This window comes from Anticarsia gemmatalis, chromosome 14, assembly GCF_050436995.1.
Source record: "Anticarsia gemmatalis isolate Benzon Research Colony breed Stoneville strain chromosome 14, ilAntGemm2 primary, whole genome shotgun sequence".
Taxonomy (NCBI): domain Eukaryota; kingdom Metazoa; phylum Arthropoda; class Insecta; order Lepidoptera; family Erebidae; genus Anticarsia; species Anticarsia gemmatalis.
This window is the reverse complement of record NC_134758.1, coordinates 4,415,654-4,436,656: the sequence shown is the minus strand read 5'-3', so window position 1 is coordinate 4,436,656 and position 21,003 is coordinate 4,415,654. Positions and strand designations below refer to the sequence as shown.

Genomic DNA, 21,003 nt, shown 5'->3' with positions numbered 1-21,003 from the left:
AATATATTTGAGATAGAAGCACATTAATAAAATCGATTTACAGAAAGCTCTAAAATTCTTCTCGTTGCCAACCGCCGTACCACTTACTAGTACTTTCACGAACCAGACTATACCAAGAACGATTCTAAAAAACAAACAGAATCTCTCAACGAACAGTAATCGAAGGCTTAACTGTCTACCATTTGTACACGCTATTAATATTAAACATGCAAAAACCGTATTGCCTTCTATTGTTTCAACCCGTTTGTTTCCAACCCTCACTGTATAAACATTTCCATACATATCTTATGTAAGTATATTGACAAAAACCGCCGGTCCCGCAACCTATTACGTATGTATGTACTATCCCTATTCTAACTACATATCGATTCAATGTAATATGTATGTACGCGTACTAAATTATTATGTTCGCGTTTTATTTACACTTCGATGAATTTTCGTTTATTTGATCAAGCTGAAGCGATTCTAGAAATGGAAAAGGTCAATGAACGATTGATTCGAAGGCCACTTCAGGCGTTAACTGTTGTAGTAAAAAACTTTTGGGTGAGAGATAAGATTTCCTTATGTGAGTAAATACAGAGTTCTTTCGGATCTGGTTGCTATATCAGAAGTCTCCGAAGTAAGAAGGTAATAAAATATATTTATGAATGCCGAACATTACATTTCAGATTTCCACTGATATTCATAAGGAACGACTGCCCGAGACATTGACATTTTAGACTTACAGTGCCACTATACCACTACCTTAATGCAATGGCATGTAAAGTTTTACTTTAATATAAGTTACGTTAAAATTCCACACAATAAAACCGAAAACGGGAGCACCACAGCCAATTAGATCATCAATAAACAACAATGTACGCGAATACGCCATTAAATCGAAAAATAAATTACGTATTCAGTCAATGTAACACAATATACCGTAAGTGCCCCCAAGTATGGGGTAATGAGCGTAAAATGAGTCAAGCGTATACGTATGAGTGTACTCGTAATGAAACATTTTGTGTCCTTCCTTTATTTGAAGCAGTAAAAAGAATGTAGGAAGAATTTGCGGCGTCCCGTTTATGTGACTTTAAGAACCTGAATTAAAATTATTGTGGGAAATAAAATGAAGAATTCTCGTTGTTTGCCACTAATTATGTACTTACGTAAAAGCTTATTAGCTATGAGTCGAAGCGTTTTAAATGAAGTAGCGTTTGTGGCAAATAATGAAATGAATAAGTAGCAATTCTCTACAGTCGGTACTGTCGAGTATCGAGTTTGACATGTACTGCCCAAAATAGTTCTTACAAAGCCCGGTAGAGGTGTTTAACAGATTTTCGTGTAATATTTCTCGATAGCTTGCCGGTTGACGGTAGTCGATAATAGTAGAGAATTGAGCTAAAGTTCGTCGTTCTCAGCAAGTACTTGTCGAGTAAATTCAGTTCTGATTAAACGTTTTATGATACAATCCATGCGAAATTGATTGCTGCAATTGGTTGCACTTTACGTTTGTATTGCATTGGAAGATTGGTTTCCAATCAAATAGTGTTTCAAATACACTCTCGTCGATAGTGTGTTATAAGTCATAAACTTCGTTATTTAATACTTATTTAGGTACTTCATCCAGCCAGGAGATATCATAGGTCTGGGCGTTTTCTTAACTCCGCTATAATGTGTCCGTAAATAATGTTATTGATTTTCAGATACATACAAAGAAAATATCACGCCTTTTTTCTATAGAGGTAGTAGGCAGAAACCAAACAACGCCAATTGGTACAATCCTTATAAACTATTGCCTCACTCACATCCATACATGAAATAATTTACTATCTATAAAAACTTATACATCGTTATAGAACACAAATATATTCTAACACACTAAAACACTGAGTATCGAAGAAAATATTTACAATAAGCCTCTGAAAACAAAACAAAAAACTTGCCGCACTCTCTAACAGAAATTCGAAACAGCAAACTTTGTACTAAGTTTTGTATCTTACAAAATTGTGGGGCGACCTCCCTCAGATTGCCAGACGGATAAGTTATCACTCAAGAGCCCTATCTTGTGGAACGACATACGTAATCTTAAACAACAGGTCCTGTGTTACACGAGACTGGTGACATGCAAGACGTTTGACTGATTGTGTGATAAGGTTCTATAGACGCTGTAGAATAAAAGCGGATTGAACAATGGATTAGCCGGCCTAGTTTAGTGAAAGAAAAAATATGATGTATCTAAAATAGGTACATTTTATTGTAATCGTTTGATTTGATTACTTCAAGGTAATGCACTGCCTCCGTGGCGTAGTGGTTTAGGTCGCCACGCCGAAACCACTGCAACGGGAGGTCGTGGGTTCGATTCCCACACGGGGCAATTATTTTTGCGATCCACAAATAATTGTTTCGGGTCTGGTTGTGCTTTGTGTCCGTTGTTTGTATGTTTGTAAAAGTCCCCGCGACACAAGAGCAATTCTTAGTGCGGGAGTTGTCTTTTAAAAACAAAAATAAATAAATAAGGTAATGCTGCAAATGGTGTGACAATAAAGAAACGGGTAAACCAGAAAATGAAGAGCAATGCATCCACAATGTGATCATAGTCTGTGGTAATTAGTTTATTTTCTCAACACTTGTGTAAGTATTATTCTAATTTGCGTCAGGAAAAGTATGTTTAACGGACAATCGTAGTGTAACAGTTACAAATGCAAAAAAAATATCTTGGTCTGTAATTATGACTGAATGTATAAGAAACACTAAAATCTAAAATATTTCGTACCTAAAAAGTCAGGCACCACTAACTCTACAATAAATCTGATTTTCAGTCATCTTCAGAAAGTCTGGGACCCGACCTCAATACTCTTAATCCATTCTTTAACCGAAGAACAAAGAAATCTAGTATAAAAGTAAAGCCTTAAAAAAATATCGAAACGTCAGTTTGCTAAAGAGATTTAACTGATTCTAGGAGACGGGTGCCTAAGCTTGTATCAAATACAGACTGCCGTTTGTATTGTAGTCAGCTTTCTATGTTCAGCTTTCCTAAGCTTTCCTCTTTATGTGCTAGCTGGAAGAGGTTTGCGGTTTCTTTGCAATTTTATGTACACAACATGTGTGGTTCCTTTGAATTTATAATCAACTTTTGCGTCATGGTTGATGTATAATTTAACTCAACGTCAAAGGATCACGAGCTTATACTAAACACGATTCAGTACAATCGGTATTATTAGGTATCAAGAGTTTGATATTTAAAGTGTACTAAAAAATAGTTCTTATGGCACCCGCTAGAGGTGCGGATCAGATTTTTATTCAAAAATCTGGATAGCTAGCCGGTTGCAAAAATAACCGGTTAGCCGAAAGTGAAGGAGTCTCTCGCTACAGGCCTCGATTATGACGAATCATGAAAAACTGTCAAAAAAGAAACTCTTCATAAACATTTGCACTTTTAAATACAGCTCCCGCAAAATCTCAGGTGGCAGGTATACTTGAACACACCTTTGATGTCTTGCAACAAAGCAATTCAGCAGGAATACGAGTCACAAACTTGACACGCGTCATAATTTGATTGAAGAATTCTTCGCTTTTGCAAATACAATTGATGAAATGAAATCATGTTGCAAAATGAATCTCTATAGGATAGACTGTATGAAGTTTATTGATATATTAATAGTTCATAAAAGTCAGTCAACTGCAGCCGCTTTGTTTCGTATATTATTATCAGCGGCATTCAGTTCTACTCATTATATCGCGTTAAATGTTCCAAAATAATAATGATCTGACGGCTACTTTAGGTATTATTCAATACTATTTTTGTTTTGTATGTCATCAGTCAATTTTTAAGAGCTATTTGCGATCATTTCAGGATGAAATTAATAGTGCAGTAACCTTACTTAAGTACCTGGTATAATCTTTGCCACGTTAAAAGGGGTAGATTAGCTTACGACTAAATAGGTTTATGTCATGTGCATGTCTTATTATTAGTTGTGTGTATTCTTGCATATTTATGAATATTTTTAAAACACTGATTAAACAAGGGTTGATTTTATTCTTCGTGACGCCACAAGTACCTACCTAACCCCACAAACAATTTTCTCTAAGTTGATCCGTTCAAAAGACGATTTCTTAAAGTAAAATTAAGCGAAGCTATCAAAAGTTTTAAGGTAGATAATTGAGTTTGCCGTGGTAGGTCTCAAATAGGAAATGTTAAACGAACATTATAAGTTTTGAAAGAAAATTAGGAAACTTCGTTCTGTGGTGGAAAAAGAACCTTATTTTAGGCAATGTTTTAAAACAATTGTGTAGTTCTTGCGTGCTTCTTAGCCCCGGGATGTCATAAAGTTCTTAACTTTAGAAACATATTCGAGCGCTCTACGGGACTTTATATTTAGACAGAAATGACAAAGTTTTCGCAAGTATTTGATTCATATTTACGCCATAGCAGTACCATGGCATGTCGTTAACATACAAAGGTTTCTTTTGCTGACCATTTTAGAATCTAAATAACCGGATCCACGGTGTTGGGATTTCGTGTTGAATATAATAAAAAGAAAGGGCCATAATTCAGTCCGAAAAAGAGTCCACAAAAACAGAATATGTATTTTTTGCAAAACCGCTAAGAAAGAGGGTCTCAAAAAATGTGCCGAAATAGCGAAACATTTAAATTTCAAAGCAAGTGTCACACATTTTGGTTGGCTTTTACATAATTTCGAGGGAGAAAGGAAGGGACGATGTTGTGTGAACGCACAAATATTACTCGTGAAGATTTCGATTGCTAGCCTAGCAGTGGCAATATTTGCAAGGGCGGGACAAACGTTTGCTTTCTTTTTATGAAACCCACTTACAGAAGTTTGTTCTTTTTATTGCGGGATACAACGGCCGTGTGTTTCTTCGACTTCATTTTATATTTTTTCTTACCCACATATATTGTGTGCTATTCCCTTTTTATGCGAAGGAATTTTAAAGTGAAAGAGTTTCTTGTTGTTATTCAATTTTATGTTCTGTAACTTTGATCTCGGGTTCTTTTATTGAAATTGAGGAATGTAGACGGAGTGTTGCATACAAGTACTACAACTATAAACTTTACTCATGTTTTCTTTTGAGAGTTGGAAAATAACATTCATTTGTATTCTTTCCAACGTCGTTGGAAAGAATATATTGGTATCAAAAATCCTTCATAACTTTGAAACTTTCGTGTTTCATTCTATAATATTGTTCAGGAATCAGCAGGAGAATATAAGCTTGTAATTTTTTTGCGTTTTAGCGGGGCGGCTCCAGTTGCGGTAGCAAGAAAGCCGAATGAAACCATTCAGTTTAACATGGGTTAAATGAGTAGCACTAACTTTATCTCGGTAATCTAATCAATGTTTTCTAATCAAAACATCACAAGCGACACAAAACCGCCCAACGTCACTGGTTTATCTCAATTTTGCGACACATTCCAACGAAAAACCTCACTAGTATCCACTATCAGTATTCCACCCGCCATCCTTATAACTTGTCGTATTAAAGAACAACACATTTTTATCGAGTTTTTCCCCAACACTTTCCTTACAATGTGCGAGCAAAGTCCAGCGGTCTTGGGGTCAAAGTGCACGGTAACAATATGCTGCCCTCATCTTGAAGCCACGAAGGACCCTCTTATCTCACTCTTGTTACATGCAAGGGATCATAAACAGCTGACACATTTTTTTACACAACTACCCTCAAAAAGGAAAGTTTGTTGCAGAGGTATGTTTGTGTATGTAAATTGTAATCAAAATTTCTGAGAATAAAATACTGAAAAAGGTGTACTTATATAATAATATAATGATGATGGTGATCATTAAGTATGGCATTACTCGCGCTTGCATTAAACTTGCGAATCCAGAGTAGAAGATACAATGTTGATGAAGATATTTCCGACAGATTTTGTTCACGGACTTCTTGAAGAATTAGTGCTGATGCGCCCGGATATGACTTATGTAGCTTTTTTTGCCAATAAAATTCGCGTATGTCGTAATTGTACCTACATAACAACTGCGGTAAGTGTAATTACAAGTATTATAAGCTATTTACAAGGAATATTATGAAACTAAAAAAATCTTCAAAATGTTTCCGAGAATTGTCATCAGGAAACTTATAGCAGCACTTTCTCGCTCTATGAATCGTCCGGCAGCTGGCATTATCAGTCATAATATATTAACAATTGAATAGTTTATGTATATACATGGACTAAAAATGTGGCTGAAATATTCCTAAAACAATTTTGTAATCTGTTAAAGCCTCAAGTTTTGTGATACGAAATGTATTCGGACGTGAATAGATTAGTGTTAGACTAAAACTTTTCGGGTCTCGGATTATAAATTGTTATTATCTTTTACGACAACTTAAAAAGAAGGTTTAAGTTTCATCTTTAGGTACCTTTTATATTCTTATTTAATTAAAATAAACTTTTTGAAACTGAATACGTCGATCTAAAAACTTTGTGACAAATATAGTATTATATTTCTTCAAGACATATTCAACATCAATTTTAAAAAGACACAACGCACACTTCAGCGTATAAGACATGTGCCCTTTTCGAAATGGCAGACCTGTGTGCATTTGTGTTTTTTTTTTCTTTATGCCATTAAAATGTATTTTAAAGCATTTACGTTTTACTTTTCGTTGTCGGACAGTTTACATCTTCATTACGACTTTAATGTTCGTAGTAGCATATTAGCAAGAGAACTTCGGCTTCCATTTCCATCGTCTCAAATTAGACATAGTGACAGACGGACTGACATCACTAATAGGCTTTCGTTCCACGGACGGAACATGAAAAACCTAATTGCAGTGCGTTCTCCTGAATTGTTTCGAGAAACTGTTAATTGGCTTCTAAAATTGGAATGGATAGGACGTCAACAAAAAGAAAAATGTCTTTTTAGACAGTGCTCCTCGGAAGAAAACAAGGTCAAACGCAGCTTGGAAAACCTAGAACTGAAACATATTTTCTGATAATAACAAAGATTCTTCTGTAATAGCACAATTTTTGTTTCGTTGAGTTAATTATATGAACAATGGGATAGATTACGTTCTATTTTACTATCTAGTAGGTATAATGGGCAATAAAAAAGTTATTTTCTGTACCTACGTTCTAGTCCTGTTGTTCTTGCACTTAAATCTTGTGTTGACTCTTCCGCTTACGTAACTATAAAAACAGCCGCGATGCAAAATCGTCGTAAGATACGATTGAGTAGGAATCAAACACCATGTTGATACTTAGCTTACGTCGCTCAGCCAATCAAAAGCCGACGGATACAAACAGCTTTAATGGCTCAATCACTCGGTTATTTCAGTAAATAAACCGTATCAGGGACTGCTGAAATTCGTTAATATATCTTGTTTATTTATAAACTTACGGCAATCATAATAATTATTATTATAACGATCCTTTGCCTTTTGTGCACTAGACATAATTCCAAGTTAATCAATTTCTCCTTTGTCGTATATCCCATAGTAAAAAATATGATTTTCATAAATCTATCCTGTTCGAAATGATTTGCTTTGTTTCCATTATTTGGTATCCCCAACTCTTAAGCACTTTCGGCAGTGGGGCTATTAAATTTATTTTGAATTTCTTTCTGTTCTTTAAGATAAACGAGTAGAGTACAAATTTTGTTAGCACTCAACTTGTTAACTTACGGTTCAATAACTTTGTTCTACGGTTTCACATCTGCACTTTACCCACTCTGTGGCGAAGGTAAATTGCCAATACTTATAAGTAGCAAACTGTAACCAAACCCGGGTTGCGATCGAACCCTGACTCCGTATCTTCAATCAATCACCCTTTACTTTTGAACAACCGCTAGATAAAATGGAGCTTCTATTTTTAGATTGTCACACGGTCAATATGGTAACGTGAGATGTTCTTTTGTTTGTCCAGAGTATATAGTGGCCGTCTTTTCTATTGATGTGACGCTGCATTGTTTGTTAGTTTACGCCTGAACGAGTTCCTTTTCTGATATTGTTTTTCTTATTGGGCTCTTTTTGGGTTATCTTGCGTGCTGAGGGTATTTTCGGAGGATAGGAAGGTCAGTTGGTGTTATAATGGTGAATTATTTTGCTCTGTTTGGTATTGTTTGATGTGTTGCGCTCATTTTACGGCAACAGATTTGCATTCAGTAGCAGAAAACAATTACAAATGATTATTGCCTTTGCGTTGTTCTACTTAAAGCGCGACTTACTATTACAATAAAAAGATTGTGACGCATATAAGTACCAAGATTTTTTTTTAAAGAACTAAATATTCTAATACAATTATAATATTCTTGAAATCAACAGCAAAATCGCTCAAATTTCAGTTTACTCCAAACTTCTCAACGAATTGCGGAAACCGGTTCCGCAATACTTCGTTATTGTCATGATTGAAATACTAATGAGCTATAAACTCCGTCAAGTGTTCAAGAGTCCAAGTTTTCACTGATTCCCAAACATTTAAAACAATGCTCGTTTAAATTCGCATTAGTACGTAGAACGACATCGTTGACCTATTTTGACATTGTCCGACTTTCGATTAACTAATGCGTGGCTACCATTTATATTAATTTTGTGTGAATTTCGCGAATGTGACTCGGTCATTAAAATGTACGGTGTTGAAGTGGTAGTGCTATGTTATGGTAGTTTGTTATGTTTTGTGATTGTAAGTGACCAAATTAGGAATGAAGAGACAATATTTGGAATTTTGTATGAATAAGGTTAGCAGATAATTGGTGATGCGTTTAAATTAATTACCAAAAAAGATATTATCAGCATAACAATCCACTAAACAGACATGGGTTTAGTATAAAATTTTCAATCAATCGCGTTTATACTCATAAATCTGACAAAGTATTTTCATTCGAATTCTTGTAATCTACTTGGAATAATCTAAGTATTATTGTAACTATACAAAATGCTGACCTGGATAAAATAATCTGAACCGCTATTCTGCAAAATTTCCAACATTTCAATTCAAAGCCGTACAAACTACAGCTTACTTCGGCCTTTCACAATAGTAATCTCGCGTCGCAACGTAACATCTGTACTTGAAGCACAAAGTCAACCTTCAACAAAACACGATCGCTATCAATGTATATTGTTCCAGAAGATTCTACAAACAAATGTCAGCCTCACAATAACATCCCGCATTCGTAAGGCCGATTTACACCATACGGGCACGAATCGATCTACGACTATCGTTACGGTCAACATCGGGCAATAATTTAGTTTCTTATCACAAAGACCGATCCGCTGACTCAAATCCCGTCCTATTCCTACACGTTCTTCGGATATTGCTATTTCTAGATATAAGATTTGAAAAGGGATTGGCTAATGCAAATATTGTGGTTCGTGGTTCCCCTACAAGATAAAAAATTCTGGCAGGAAGTAATTTAGTAGGAATGCTCGGATGGTAAAGAGGTTGTTTACAATCGAGGGTGCGCAAAATCGGATAACGTAGGATTTTGTTCGCAAGCGGATCTTGGCACCAGGCCATTATGATGCTAAGGAGATTCTACCGTTGATGCGTTAAACTGCCTGTAGTGAATTCATCTATCGTTTACCAAGATACTAAGTAGTGCGATCACCAATCAGTGTCAACCATTGGCAGTGTTCCAAATTAAAACAATTTTCACTTCTTTTGCCCTACAATTCCCTAGCCTATGAGAGCAAAGGACTGAGGACATTCTTTTATATCAAAAAATATATTTAATAAAAACTACTGATAACCGTAACTATTATTACTTTACATTTTCTTCGTAGTGAATCTATAACATTTTCTTCCAAAAATGTATAAGGTGATTGTCAAATAAAGTTAAAACAAACGTCTTTTAGTCGTCCAAAGTTTTACCTCACTTAACCTTGTCCCAAATTCCCATACGGAAAACAAACAATAACAAAATCGAACTACCACAATTTCCTACATCAATAAAAAAACAATGTTCCTTTCTAACCAACATCCGTAGCAACCCTTTGTCAACTGACATCTTAATCTTCCATTTGTAAGGTGATATAAATGCAAAACAGACTGTAAATTAACTGTTAGTACTGAATTCTTGGCACCTGATGTATCTACACTGCAAGTAGTGCATGCTTAATGGGACAGGTGCCACAATTTACCTTTGGACTAAGGTATTTTACTACTATGACTTTGTTGGCGATGTACTGAAGACAGCTTTGATAATGTTTGTTACTTGCAAGAGGTCAATGGACTTTGCTGTGGATTTGTTTTTGTTAAGGTGTTCGTGTATTAATTTGGATTTGTTTGGGAGTGTTTGTAGTATTTCTGGTGTCAATTATATATGAATGATGTTATTGAATGTTTTAGTATACTAATTGTCCAAATGTAAAAATAGATGATTAATTATAGTGATACAATAGTCTGGTATTGAATTATGAATGTTAATTAGATATTACTTGGAGATATAAATATTTATGTAAGTAATGGATGTTATCGATTCTTCTATTGGTTAACAAGCCTATTGGCACTTTCTTTGTAGTTTTTCAATTTAGTTAGGCTGAATACGGATCTCAATGTTGTTTGATTTTTTTAAACCACGATACAAAGTTTTTTGTGAAGATCTCTACGTGCAAATTGAATCTCCCTACTTTACACTTAGATCTTGAATTTGCTGTCATATCATCAAGACATGTCTTCTTGTCTAACTATTAACTACTACATAATTTTTTTACACAAACCTTTGAACTTGCCTATAGGTATAAATTAAATTGACCCCATTGTACACAATACAATGCTAGTCATTTTAAAAATAAAACTGCTATATAAAAGCACAAACATCAACCGCAAATATACAAGCCAGCACATTGTTCAGTTCGCCACATTTCTATTTTAAATGTTAAGGCTCCAGACAGGCCAATAAAATCTTGTCCCCAAATGTCAGCGCGATTTGAGCCAGACTAGTGTTGTACCTACAAAGTTGTGGTAGGTATGTAGGTATGTTTGTTAGGGTACAGCACTTTCGTGGCCTGCGTAAATGTTCTGCTTCTGCAGTATGTATGTGTTTATGTTTGTACTGCTTTTGGAGTTTCTGTAAAGCTTTAAATGTAGATGTAAAAGTCTAATTTTGTAGGCAATAAAATGAAGCTATAATTTTGCCCAATTAGATTCAATTAAATAGAAAAACATCGTACTGTGCTTGTGATTAAAAGTAACAAATTGGTAAAAGTTCAAGCTCTCTGCGCCTGCGAATCATGAAGCTAGAAGCAGCAAGAAATTCTGGTCTTCTAATAGAAAACTTAGATACATACTTTTTGTAATATTTCTAAATTTGCAGTCCATTACCAGCCTGACAACAAGTAAATGAAATATCCATTTCAAATACTTTTTTACCATTTTTAAACGCATTTTCCATCTTTCGAAAGCAGTCGAGTATTCTGAAAGCGCGACCAGAACGACCACAAATGGGCCTGTCAATTGTGATGTGACTATATCCGCCCAGACTTGTTCGTTCGACGGTCAACACAAGAGGCCGGTGTTCAGCTGCGCTTTCAATTTCTCCTACAAATGACATTTAAAAAAGACCATGAAACGGGCAATTCTTTTTTCGTAATTTAGTTTGTATTTGTGGCTCGACAGTTATAATTTGAACGTGTTGTAGTTATTGATAGAAGGTTAAGTTAGGTGAAGGTTGATTTTTTAACACTTTTGAATGTCAATCACCTGTCAATAAAAATTGTCTAAAATTGTGCAACGCATTTCTTGAGGGCATGCATAGTCCCCAACTCCCACTTAGCGAGCGTACCACCACGTAGTTAAGTGCAAGTTGGGATCAAGGTATCAATGCCTTACTCCTTCCCATTTAAGAAAAGACACAGGCGCTGAAGTGTTACAGTTACGGGTAAGAAAAATCTCTGTTGGTAAGTATCATGAAATTTTGTAAAACAACTGACAACACTCCACTGGCGTATTATGCACTTGGACTATTTTTAAGTGTCAAATATGTCAAACGATCGCCATTCGATAGTACAGAGTAGGTATTAAAAATTTCGCTTCTGGAAAATAACGATCCCATCAAATGTTGCTTCTATGAAACTTGCTGACCGCATTTTCTAATCAATAAATAGCCATAGCTCAAACCATGTATTATTATGCTACCTTTATGATTAACTCAGTAGCTAAACTAAAATACAGTTACCGACTCCATAAATTACATTCAAGAACTAGGTAAATAATGTACAACAGAAAAGAAAAAAACTAAGTACTAACAAATTATGAAGTTTCGTTCTCAACAAATTAAAATATGAAATATGGAGGCACTATTGTGGAATGAAAATAATTTGAATAAATAACACTTGAATGGAATGAGTTATTGTAGGGGTGAAAGCGTGGGTAATTATTACGGCGGGTCGGTAAGCACCTATTGTAACGGTTTAAGAAAAGCTCGTTGCTTGAATACTGCTGTATATTGGATTTGTAGTTATAATGTTACGTGGACTTTGATACAAAATGTTTAAAAAAATACATTGTGAAGTAAAGTTTACCTATTGTTATTTAAATTTTAATCATTAATTTCTTTTTAATTCTTGTGTTAGAATTTGATATTAGAAACTAGAAGGCGATTGCGATTAATCAGCGGTAGATTTTTAGAGTTCAATTGTATTTGATTATTTTTTGTATTTCGTTGTATTGTACGATGTACTAGCTAATTAAAGTGGATTCATGTGATGATTTTTTCTTTCCATATACAGGATTCAATAATTTATGAGTAGCTAACTTTTATAATCATAAAAAATGTAGTGACCGATAAAGATTTTTTTTGTAAGTACATAAGAATATTAAAATCATACACCAGACAGAAACTAGTTTTAAACGTATTACTATATATATATTACAACAATCTATAATCCCAAATCCTAACCAAGTAGAATATCAAAATTCAAACTCTATCCGAATACCTCCGAATACCGTCCAACACAGTAAAGTTGAATCAATTGGGTAAACCTAAACCTACGAACATACTTATAGAGGTTTCTGTATTTGTACAGGCTCCCTTTGATTCGAGGCCACCGCAATGCTCTTTTGCTTGGAGGCTCTAAAGGTTTCTGGTGGCAACGAGCTATAAATAGACAATAGGAAGCTTTATATACCTTAATAACTTTGTATACGATACGTTTTGATTAAACGTAGTACGTTTTCATACTAAGTGGTTTTATCTTCTAAATGTATTAATGATGTATGTCTCATTCATAAATTTAGAACACAGTATTTTTTGCAAATTTTGACATGATTTTGACTTAAATATAAAAAATTGACAATACACATACTATGTCTTTTGTTGAATATGATAATAATCGATGCTTTTGCAGTTTCAACAATACACAAGCTTATCAACTCATTCAATTTAACTCAAAGCTCAAAACTCTTAAGTTAGGAGTTAGTTAACCTCGATATTGAACTGATGTGGGATCAAGGTATTTTAAACTATGAGATGGTTATAGATGTACCGATTCTTTAGTCATTATTTTACCGTTTACGGTAAGCAAAAGCAGACTTATTGCCATGAACGCAATCAAAAGTTTGTACATGAAAAGCACCGATCTATTCAAACTAAACATATACATACTCATACTAACGTATATAATATATTCCATTGTACATTATATACCACGATTTTGATTCCAGTTACATGAATGTGGCAGTAATTACTAAGTTCTGGAGACCTGAATATTTCGGACAACAACTTTAATACCAGGTTACAGGTACACTCTAGTTGAGTTGCGAAAGTTAGACGTCGGTCGCTCCATTTAAATACGCTTGCCGTGAGTTAGAATAGAAGCCTTAACCACCTTAAATTATGAGTGCATATGAATTATATAGTGAGTAATTTGATGATCAAATATTATGAAAGTAGTTCCTTGAGTATTCGAGACTCAGTGACTAACTAAAATAAAAAATGTGAAACTGCTGTGACGGTATCTGTCTGTAAGCGGCGATTTCATGGCTAGGGCGACACTAGACGTTTTTTATGGAGATTTTCACAACTACATTCATTTTACACTTAAAGTGCAGTAAGGATCAAAACTCATAATTGATCAATCAAATGGTTTATGCTTGTGAAAATTAAATCCACGATCGGTAGACAATCGCGCAGTGTTAGTGGCGTGATAACCAACTAGCTTGGCTGAATTTCATAAAAAACAGACTTCCGTGTGGGCTATTTCTAATGTCAGTAGTTGAAAGAAACTCTCACAAATGCTTGCAAAAATAATTAAAAAGCAACATACAAAACACAACCTTAGAAACAATAGTACAATTTCATATTACGTCAAGACAAGGTGAACGACAGAATCATCAAAGATAAACTACACATATTTACATACCCTACAAAGGAAATATTCGATTATACAGCGCAAACATCACGGTAATGTTTCGTCAAGTTAACATCCTGTATATTTGATATGTCAAACGCATTGTTATATTATTAAATTACGATGTTCCGCGTAACTTCGATCGTATTTGTTTGCTGACGGTACATTTATGTAATCTTGTGAAGACGACTTGTGATTGCGGATTTGAAAGGTAAAGACTTGTTCTCGATTGGTTAGTGATGTTCGGTCTGTTATTGATTTGTAAAGCTTTTGATTTTGCTAAGAAGAACTTTTTCATAAGTGCTTAGATATGATTTTGGATTATGATTATGATTGTGATCTGTGACGTCACTAATTTTACATCAGCACTAAAAACATTTGTCATAACTTTTGAACTCTCGCGTTGCATGTTTAATCTGCGCACTCGCAGGTTGCACTCGCCGTGGACCACGGCGAGTGCGCCGAAACGTTAGGCATTTTAAGGTAAAATGCGTGTTCGCGTTAATTCCCGTATTCTATTATACATTAAAAACATTTGTGTCTGAACTATGCTATAAGGGATGAGTTCGTTTAGATGTTGGTAACATTCGTTGCCTGCGATTTCCATGGCATTTATGTTAAATAAAAATCCCTTACAATTCATAAAAAAATTGTTATGAATTTTAAAATAAAAATAAACAAAGAATTAACCCGAAGAAGTCCTGAAAATGTGATAAAACTTATCATGTAATAGACAAAAAAAACAAATTGTAATAAAAATTAATACTGTTATGAAGTACTACACAGGACAATCACTTGACATTATTAAAATTAAACACCTTTTCCGACCTAAAGATGCCATTGAGGCAATTCGGTACTAAAAATTCATAGTATAACCTCATCAGTAATTCATAAAGTGGAAAACATGAATTTTACATGGAAAATTTCTATAGGCTCAAATCACACCCAAGGCAGCAGTTGAGCAAATTAAAATAAGCTTTGGAGAACTGAATATTTCAACCATAAAAATAACTTTACAGGATCTGTACGTAAATCAACACAATTGTTAAAGTTCCATTTTTATTATTTTTTTATTAGGACTTGAAAAATAACATCAATTTATTGAATTGAATTCGTGTCGAGTTTTTGTCGTTATTATTAAAATATATTTTTTTACTTTTGTGCACTTTTATTGTTTTAGTTTTGTAACGGTTTGGTTGATTCGAATTGTTGCTGATCAAGTTTTTGTGTTTTATTAATACTTCAAGTAACTATATTAATATTAAATTTCTAGACTTCATTTCGTATTTTATATTAGTTTTATGATGATTTAGACTAACAAAAAAGTATAAAAAAAATATACAAATTTTATAATAAATTCTTCTTATAAAAACTGCAAATGTGTATTTTGGAGCAAGTTCATAAAATTATTTCATTAACTAAACCACGTTTGTTTTATTAATTATATTCTCATAACATCATGACGTGTAAATTTAAACCGTATAAGGCAACCATTATATTATTAATTTGGTTAATAAAAATCTTCTGAATCGTGAAAACCATATTCAAAATCGCGTTATAAATAACTAAACTAACTTATAAATTCATAAAATTCTACGAACATAAACTACTCATAAACTTTTCATAACAGTAATAGTTTCAAAGAACAATAAAATAAATTAAATAATAATAAAAATGCCCCTAATAAAATTCTATTAACCCACTTATTTCTAGACGTAATAACAGGCCTTAACGTCATAATTAATTTGTTTTATGTTCTTTAGTTACGATTATGAATAACGAGCCTGGTTAAAATACAAATATATTTATTTTAATATGATTGGGATCATTGATAAATGTTTTAAATACAGGAGGGTTAACGACTTGAACACAGAACACCGTTGACGTTTTTAATAGCACCTGAATTTAAAATATACCCGAAAGTGAAACAGAAGTACACCTCATGTGTATTGATCTAATTTGGGATCCTCTAGAAGAATATAAGTGTGTGTTAATTTATATAAAATAGGAATAACCGTGTAGAATTGTTATAGGACGTACTCATATTTAAATAATGCCGTAAGTGTTTACTATAAGATGTGTATAGATGAATCACACTCATGGCAACGTTAGTTGTTATTTTTTCTATAAACGTCGATTAAAGTTTCCGCTAAACATTATTTTCGACTGTTTTCTGCATCTTTTTTATCAATATCAGTGGAAACTGTAATTGACTATAGTATATAATTCATATATTTTGTTTCGTCTTACATTTCTGTATAACATACGATAGAACAAATTTAATCTAACTACTTTAGCTAGAATACAAAACAGTTTCGAAATTGGTGCTGAGTAAACAACAAAGCAATACCTATCAAATTAGGTTCTAATACAGATGTCAGCGTATCGCCAGTATTATGTTGCCCTAACCTTTTTGTTTGGGAACCCCAAGAGATCTGCTTCAGCAGTGGCCGGATTAGATAATTAGGTGTGTGGGATTATTAGAATATATTCTTAGTGAAAGGTCAACATTTAGTTAATAAAGACAAGAAATTTTAAACTACAATAACTACCTTTTTGAATAGGTTTCGATTAATAAACTCGCCGAACAAAAATATTATGACAATTCATGAAGTTATTTTTTTTAAACAGCCAGAAGAATAATATTTAGCATTAGGTCATGAAAATAAATTGGTATTTTAAAATGCGTTATTTTTAGTATTGTAACTAATTAAGACAATAAATACAATACATAGTTGTAACTTATACCAAAAAAATCAACCGATGTAAGGTATATTAGGCAAGATGATAGATTCGGTGGAAAAAAGAATTGTGATAAAAACAAATTTCACGAGTAGACCCGCGGAGGCAAGTTAGTAGTAATGCTATATTTACCTCAGATGTCAAAAATTTCATTTACGTAAGCCGAAAAAAATATTACACCCAGCTCTTCATTGCGTTAATAATTCCTAAGTCACTTTGTAGGTACTTGACCCGCGCTGAAAATATACACGTTCTTCTATTTTTAGAGGAATATACAGAACTTGGGAAGACTAGAATCTGTGATAGTATTAACTTTTGTAAGCAACTAATATTACAACGTTACTAAGAAGAAAGTTTATTTATTACTTTTTCGGTTATTCTAGCTTTTTTGCGACAAGATCTGATATGGAAACTGCTAAACTAATTACGTAATAGAGAACTTACTAAAATATGAGAAAATAAGTTTTACTATCGACACTACATATAGTGTCGGTAAAAAAAGATAATATCTTTATATAGTTAATTATATACCTATGTGTACAAAATCCTCGTCTTTGGACTTCCAGGCGCCTCCAATTTGTTAATCGGTTTTCGGGTCAAATAATATTTTTGACCGTTAGGTAACGGTAAAAATTACCATTAGGTATCGGTCAAAATTACCATTAGGTAACAGTCAAAAATATTATTTGACCCGAAAACCGATTAACAAATTGAAGGCGCCTGGAAGTCCAGAGACGAGGATTTTGTTTAACAGTGGAACACAGAGCAAGGCTAATTGAATAAGTTAAAAATAGGTCCAGGTTCATTGACCCAAAAGTTGTTCGAGTTATTCCCAACACCTCATGCAAGTGACATAATATTGCTCACTACAAAAAGGGTTATGATGATAAATAAACTTTGGCCCATTGACTTCCACTTCAGGCCTTAGGAAGGTTCGACTTTTTTTATAAATGTAAGCAACGTGATTCAAACAAGTCGACGACAGATGCTTGAGAAATATAGTGTATTCCGAAACACCCATTTCGATTCCTATTTTTCCTTCAGACGCAAACGGTTTTCTCGAGCTAGAGTGAAACAATTTTTCAATTTGAAAAATGGAAAATTCACTTGACTTCACTTTACTTGATTTGATTTGAAGCGTCTATTAAGCCTTCGAGCTACGACACTGCGTTTTATTCCTTTCACTAATTGATAGGTATTGAGATTTTTATAAAGGAACAGAAGTATCGTAAAATTAAATGTTTTAGATTATTGTTCGGCATTCTAATTCAATGTTATTGACGTTTGATTTAAAATGAGCCCTAACAAAGTGGCAACAGTCACAACGGAGGCGTAGCGGTGCGGAGGCGTGGATTTAATTTCTAGATATATGTATTATTTTGATAAATGAAACATATCGTTATAGAAATGTACTTTGAAAAATAATATAATATGTAAGTATGCTTGTTATACGAATAAATTGGTTAACTGTTCGTAGAGATATTTATTCATAGTAATATATAAATCTTTTTTGACAGTAATCGAATAATTCCTATTGTTTTGATGACAACATTCGTAACATCAAGTAAACATTTTATTAACTTCAACTCTAGATAGAATGTTATAGCAAGAAAATTAGTTCGATTTTTTATAAATGTATGATAAACCTATTAAATCTTCCAAATTGTTTCTTCAATAAAACTAAATATTGAGAGATGGATAAATTATCCTTCAGTTTATAACACCTTATTTTACACGTTTAGTGAGATAAAGTTCATTAGCCTTCATTACTTTAGCTAATTAAAGATCTCTTTGTCACACTTGAGTTACAAAAAGATAATTAATATCACTTCAATTTTATTTTCAGTCTACTCTCATTTTCAATTTAAAATTGAAATTAGATTTCTAAGAAGTAGTTCGTAATTAGTGGGTGTCTTTTTCAAATAAATGAATGGTTGGTGACTGTAAATAGTGACCTTCAAAAAACCTTCGTTAAATCAAACTATGTATTATATTGTCATCAAAATGAATGGAGTTCTTTTAAAGCTAAGCTGCTATACTCGTATTAAGAAAAAATTGTTCATGTGAACGACGCCTTAGAGGGTATTCTACAAGCTTTACAATCCTAAAGAACTATTATAACTCATATTCGATGCAAAAGCTCGTATTCACAAAACTGATGTTTAGTTCAGACTACTAATGCATTCTACTTTTCATGAAACTCAATAAGAATACAAACATTGATTGGCAATTGGCACCGATTGAACTAGAAAAAACATTTCGCTGTATTACACAAACCCATGTACCGTCTAGATATCAAACCTATGGCAAGCAATTAAAAGATATTGTTTGCTTTGTCGTTTTCAATGAAACAATTCCTTTATAATTACTGATTTTTACTGTGATTTTAAGATAATTTCGACTTAACTAGGTAGTAGGTTTGAATCATCTACAAGGAAATTTTATTTTTAGTTTGAGGTTAAATGTTAACGTTAATTCCGAAGTATTCATGATAAAAGTGGTTGCATACTTGAGTTATACAGGCAGCATATTTTTTGGTCATTCTAACATGATATGTGTCGCCTCAAATTATGAAAAAGAAGGATGACATCGAAAATGTTGTATTTTTAGAAAATTTTAGTTATTTTACCAAACGCCTGGATTTGATGTGCTGTCCTTAAAAAATGATAACTAACATTTAAGTTTTCAAATGATGAAAAATTCACAGGCTCATTAAAGCACCTACCTACATAATTACACGCGTAATGCTAAAAAGATCCAAAAATACAATACGTCTCTACAAAATAAATCTCTTACATAAATACGAGACTTATTAAAAAAAAACTTGTTTGAAAACCTATTCATAATGGCTATACAGCTTATTAGAATTCATTCTCAGAATTTCAACACGCACAAAAAATATAAAAATATTTTCCATTGTACGCACTTATTTACTACTAAAAAAAACCTTGAAGGTGTACTTATTTTGAAACAAAAGTATTATGAGAAAAGGTTTCTCATTACAAAAGCTATCAATGACCGAGTCTTTAAAACGGCTAATAACAGTACTTCCACAAAGCTTTCTTATCTCAACGGACCATTAGTTACCGGCGCTTAACGTTTAACGTTGCTCTCGAATAAAACCTAGTACCTTCCAAAACTGTAACAACTTACACAAATAAAACTGTATTTACCTGTTAAACAAATCAATTATTGGAATAACATAACACGAATTTAAATGAAACACAAACACGTCACTGGTTTAGTCACAATACACTAAGTCGGTGCGACTCACTCGCTCTCGACTCGGCCCGTCTGACTAAAGGTGATTCGTAGCAGCGCTAAACGTCCGACGCTCTACGAAGCCGCGACGGCACTGGCTACGAAGTGCTACGAGGCTACGCGGGCGCGCTCCAATCCTCGTACCGTTCGGATTATATTGCTCGTAGCACAGATTCTACAATCAATAGCTTTAGATAATATAATAGTAATATAACAATATAATTACTGAAATTCTGTCAACTATTGAAGTAATTATAAAGTCATTAATCTAAACTAGAAATACGAATGATTTCCATGATTACGTAATTTTCTATGATGGTAGTGACTCTGATATGGTTTGATAATATTATGTTGTGATGTAACATTATAACCTTGTTATACATTGTTTCTCGTATAAACATAACTGTGCTTTATGTTAGGTTTAGCTTATTTTTTTTTATTTTAATATTATTTAACAATTAAAACATAAATAATGAGCAAAATTCCATATATGTTGAATAAATATTTACTTGGCAACGCTATTTCACATAACTACTTAAATATATAAGATAAATATTTATCAATAGAATTAGTTGATTTTCGTTTCACTAAGAGTGTATAGACAATGAACAATTTAATTGTCATTTTTATCATTTCCTTAACAACAAATAAAAATGAAATTCTAACCGACACCTTGGACCGAGAAAGGAAACTTAACATAGA

General features: G+C 33.3%; 1 protein-coding gene across 1 annotated transcript in view; it reads right to left on the bottom strand.

Annotated features, from left to right (window-relative positions):
- Positions 1 to 20,385, bottom strand: part of LOC142978213 (uncharacterized) — a 92,184-nt gene extending 71,799 nt beyond the window's left edge. The window contains exon 1 of the mRNA XM_076122554.1: positions 20,214 to 20,385. The gene's annotated coding sequence lies outside the window, so the exon portion shown is untranslated. The remainder of the gene's footprint in view (positions 1 to 20,213) is intronic.
- Positions 20,386 to 21,003: the final 618 nt, after the last annotated feature.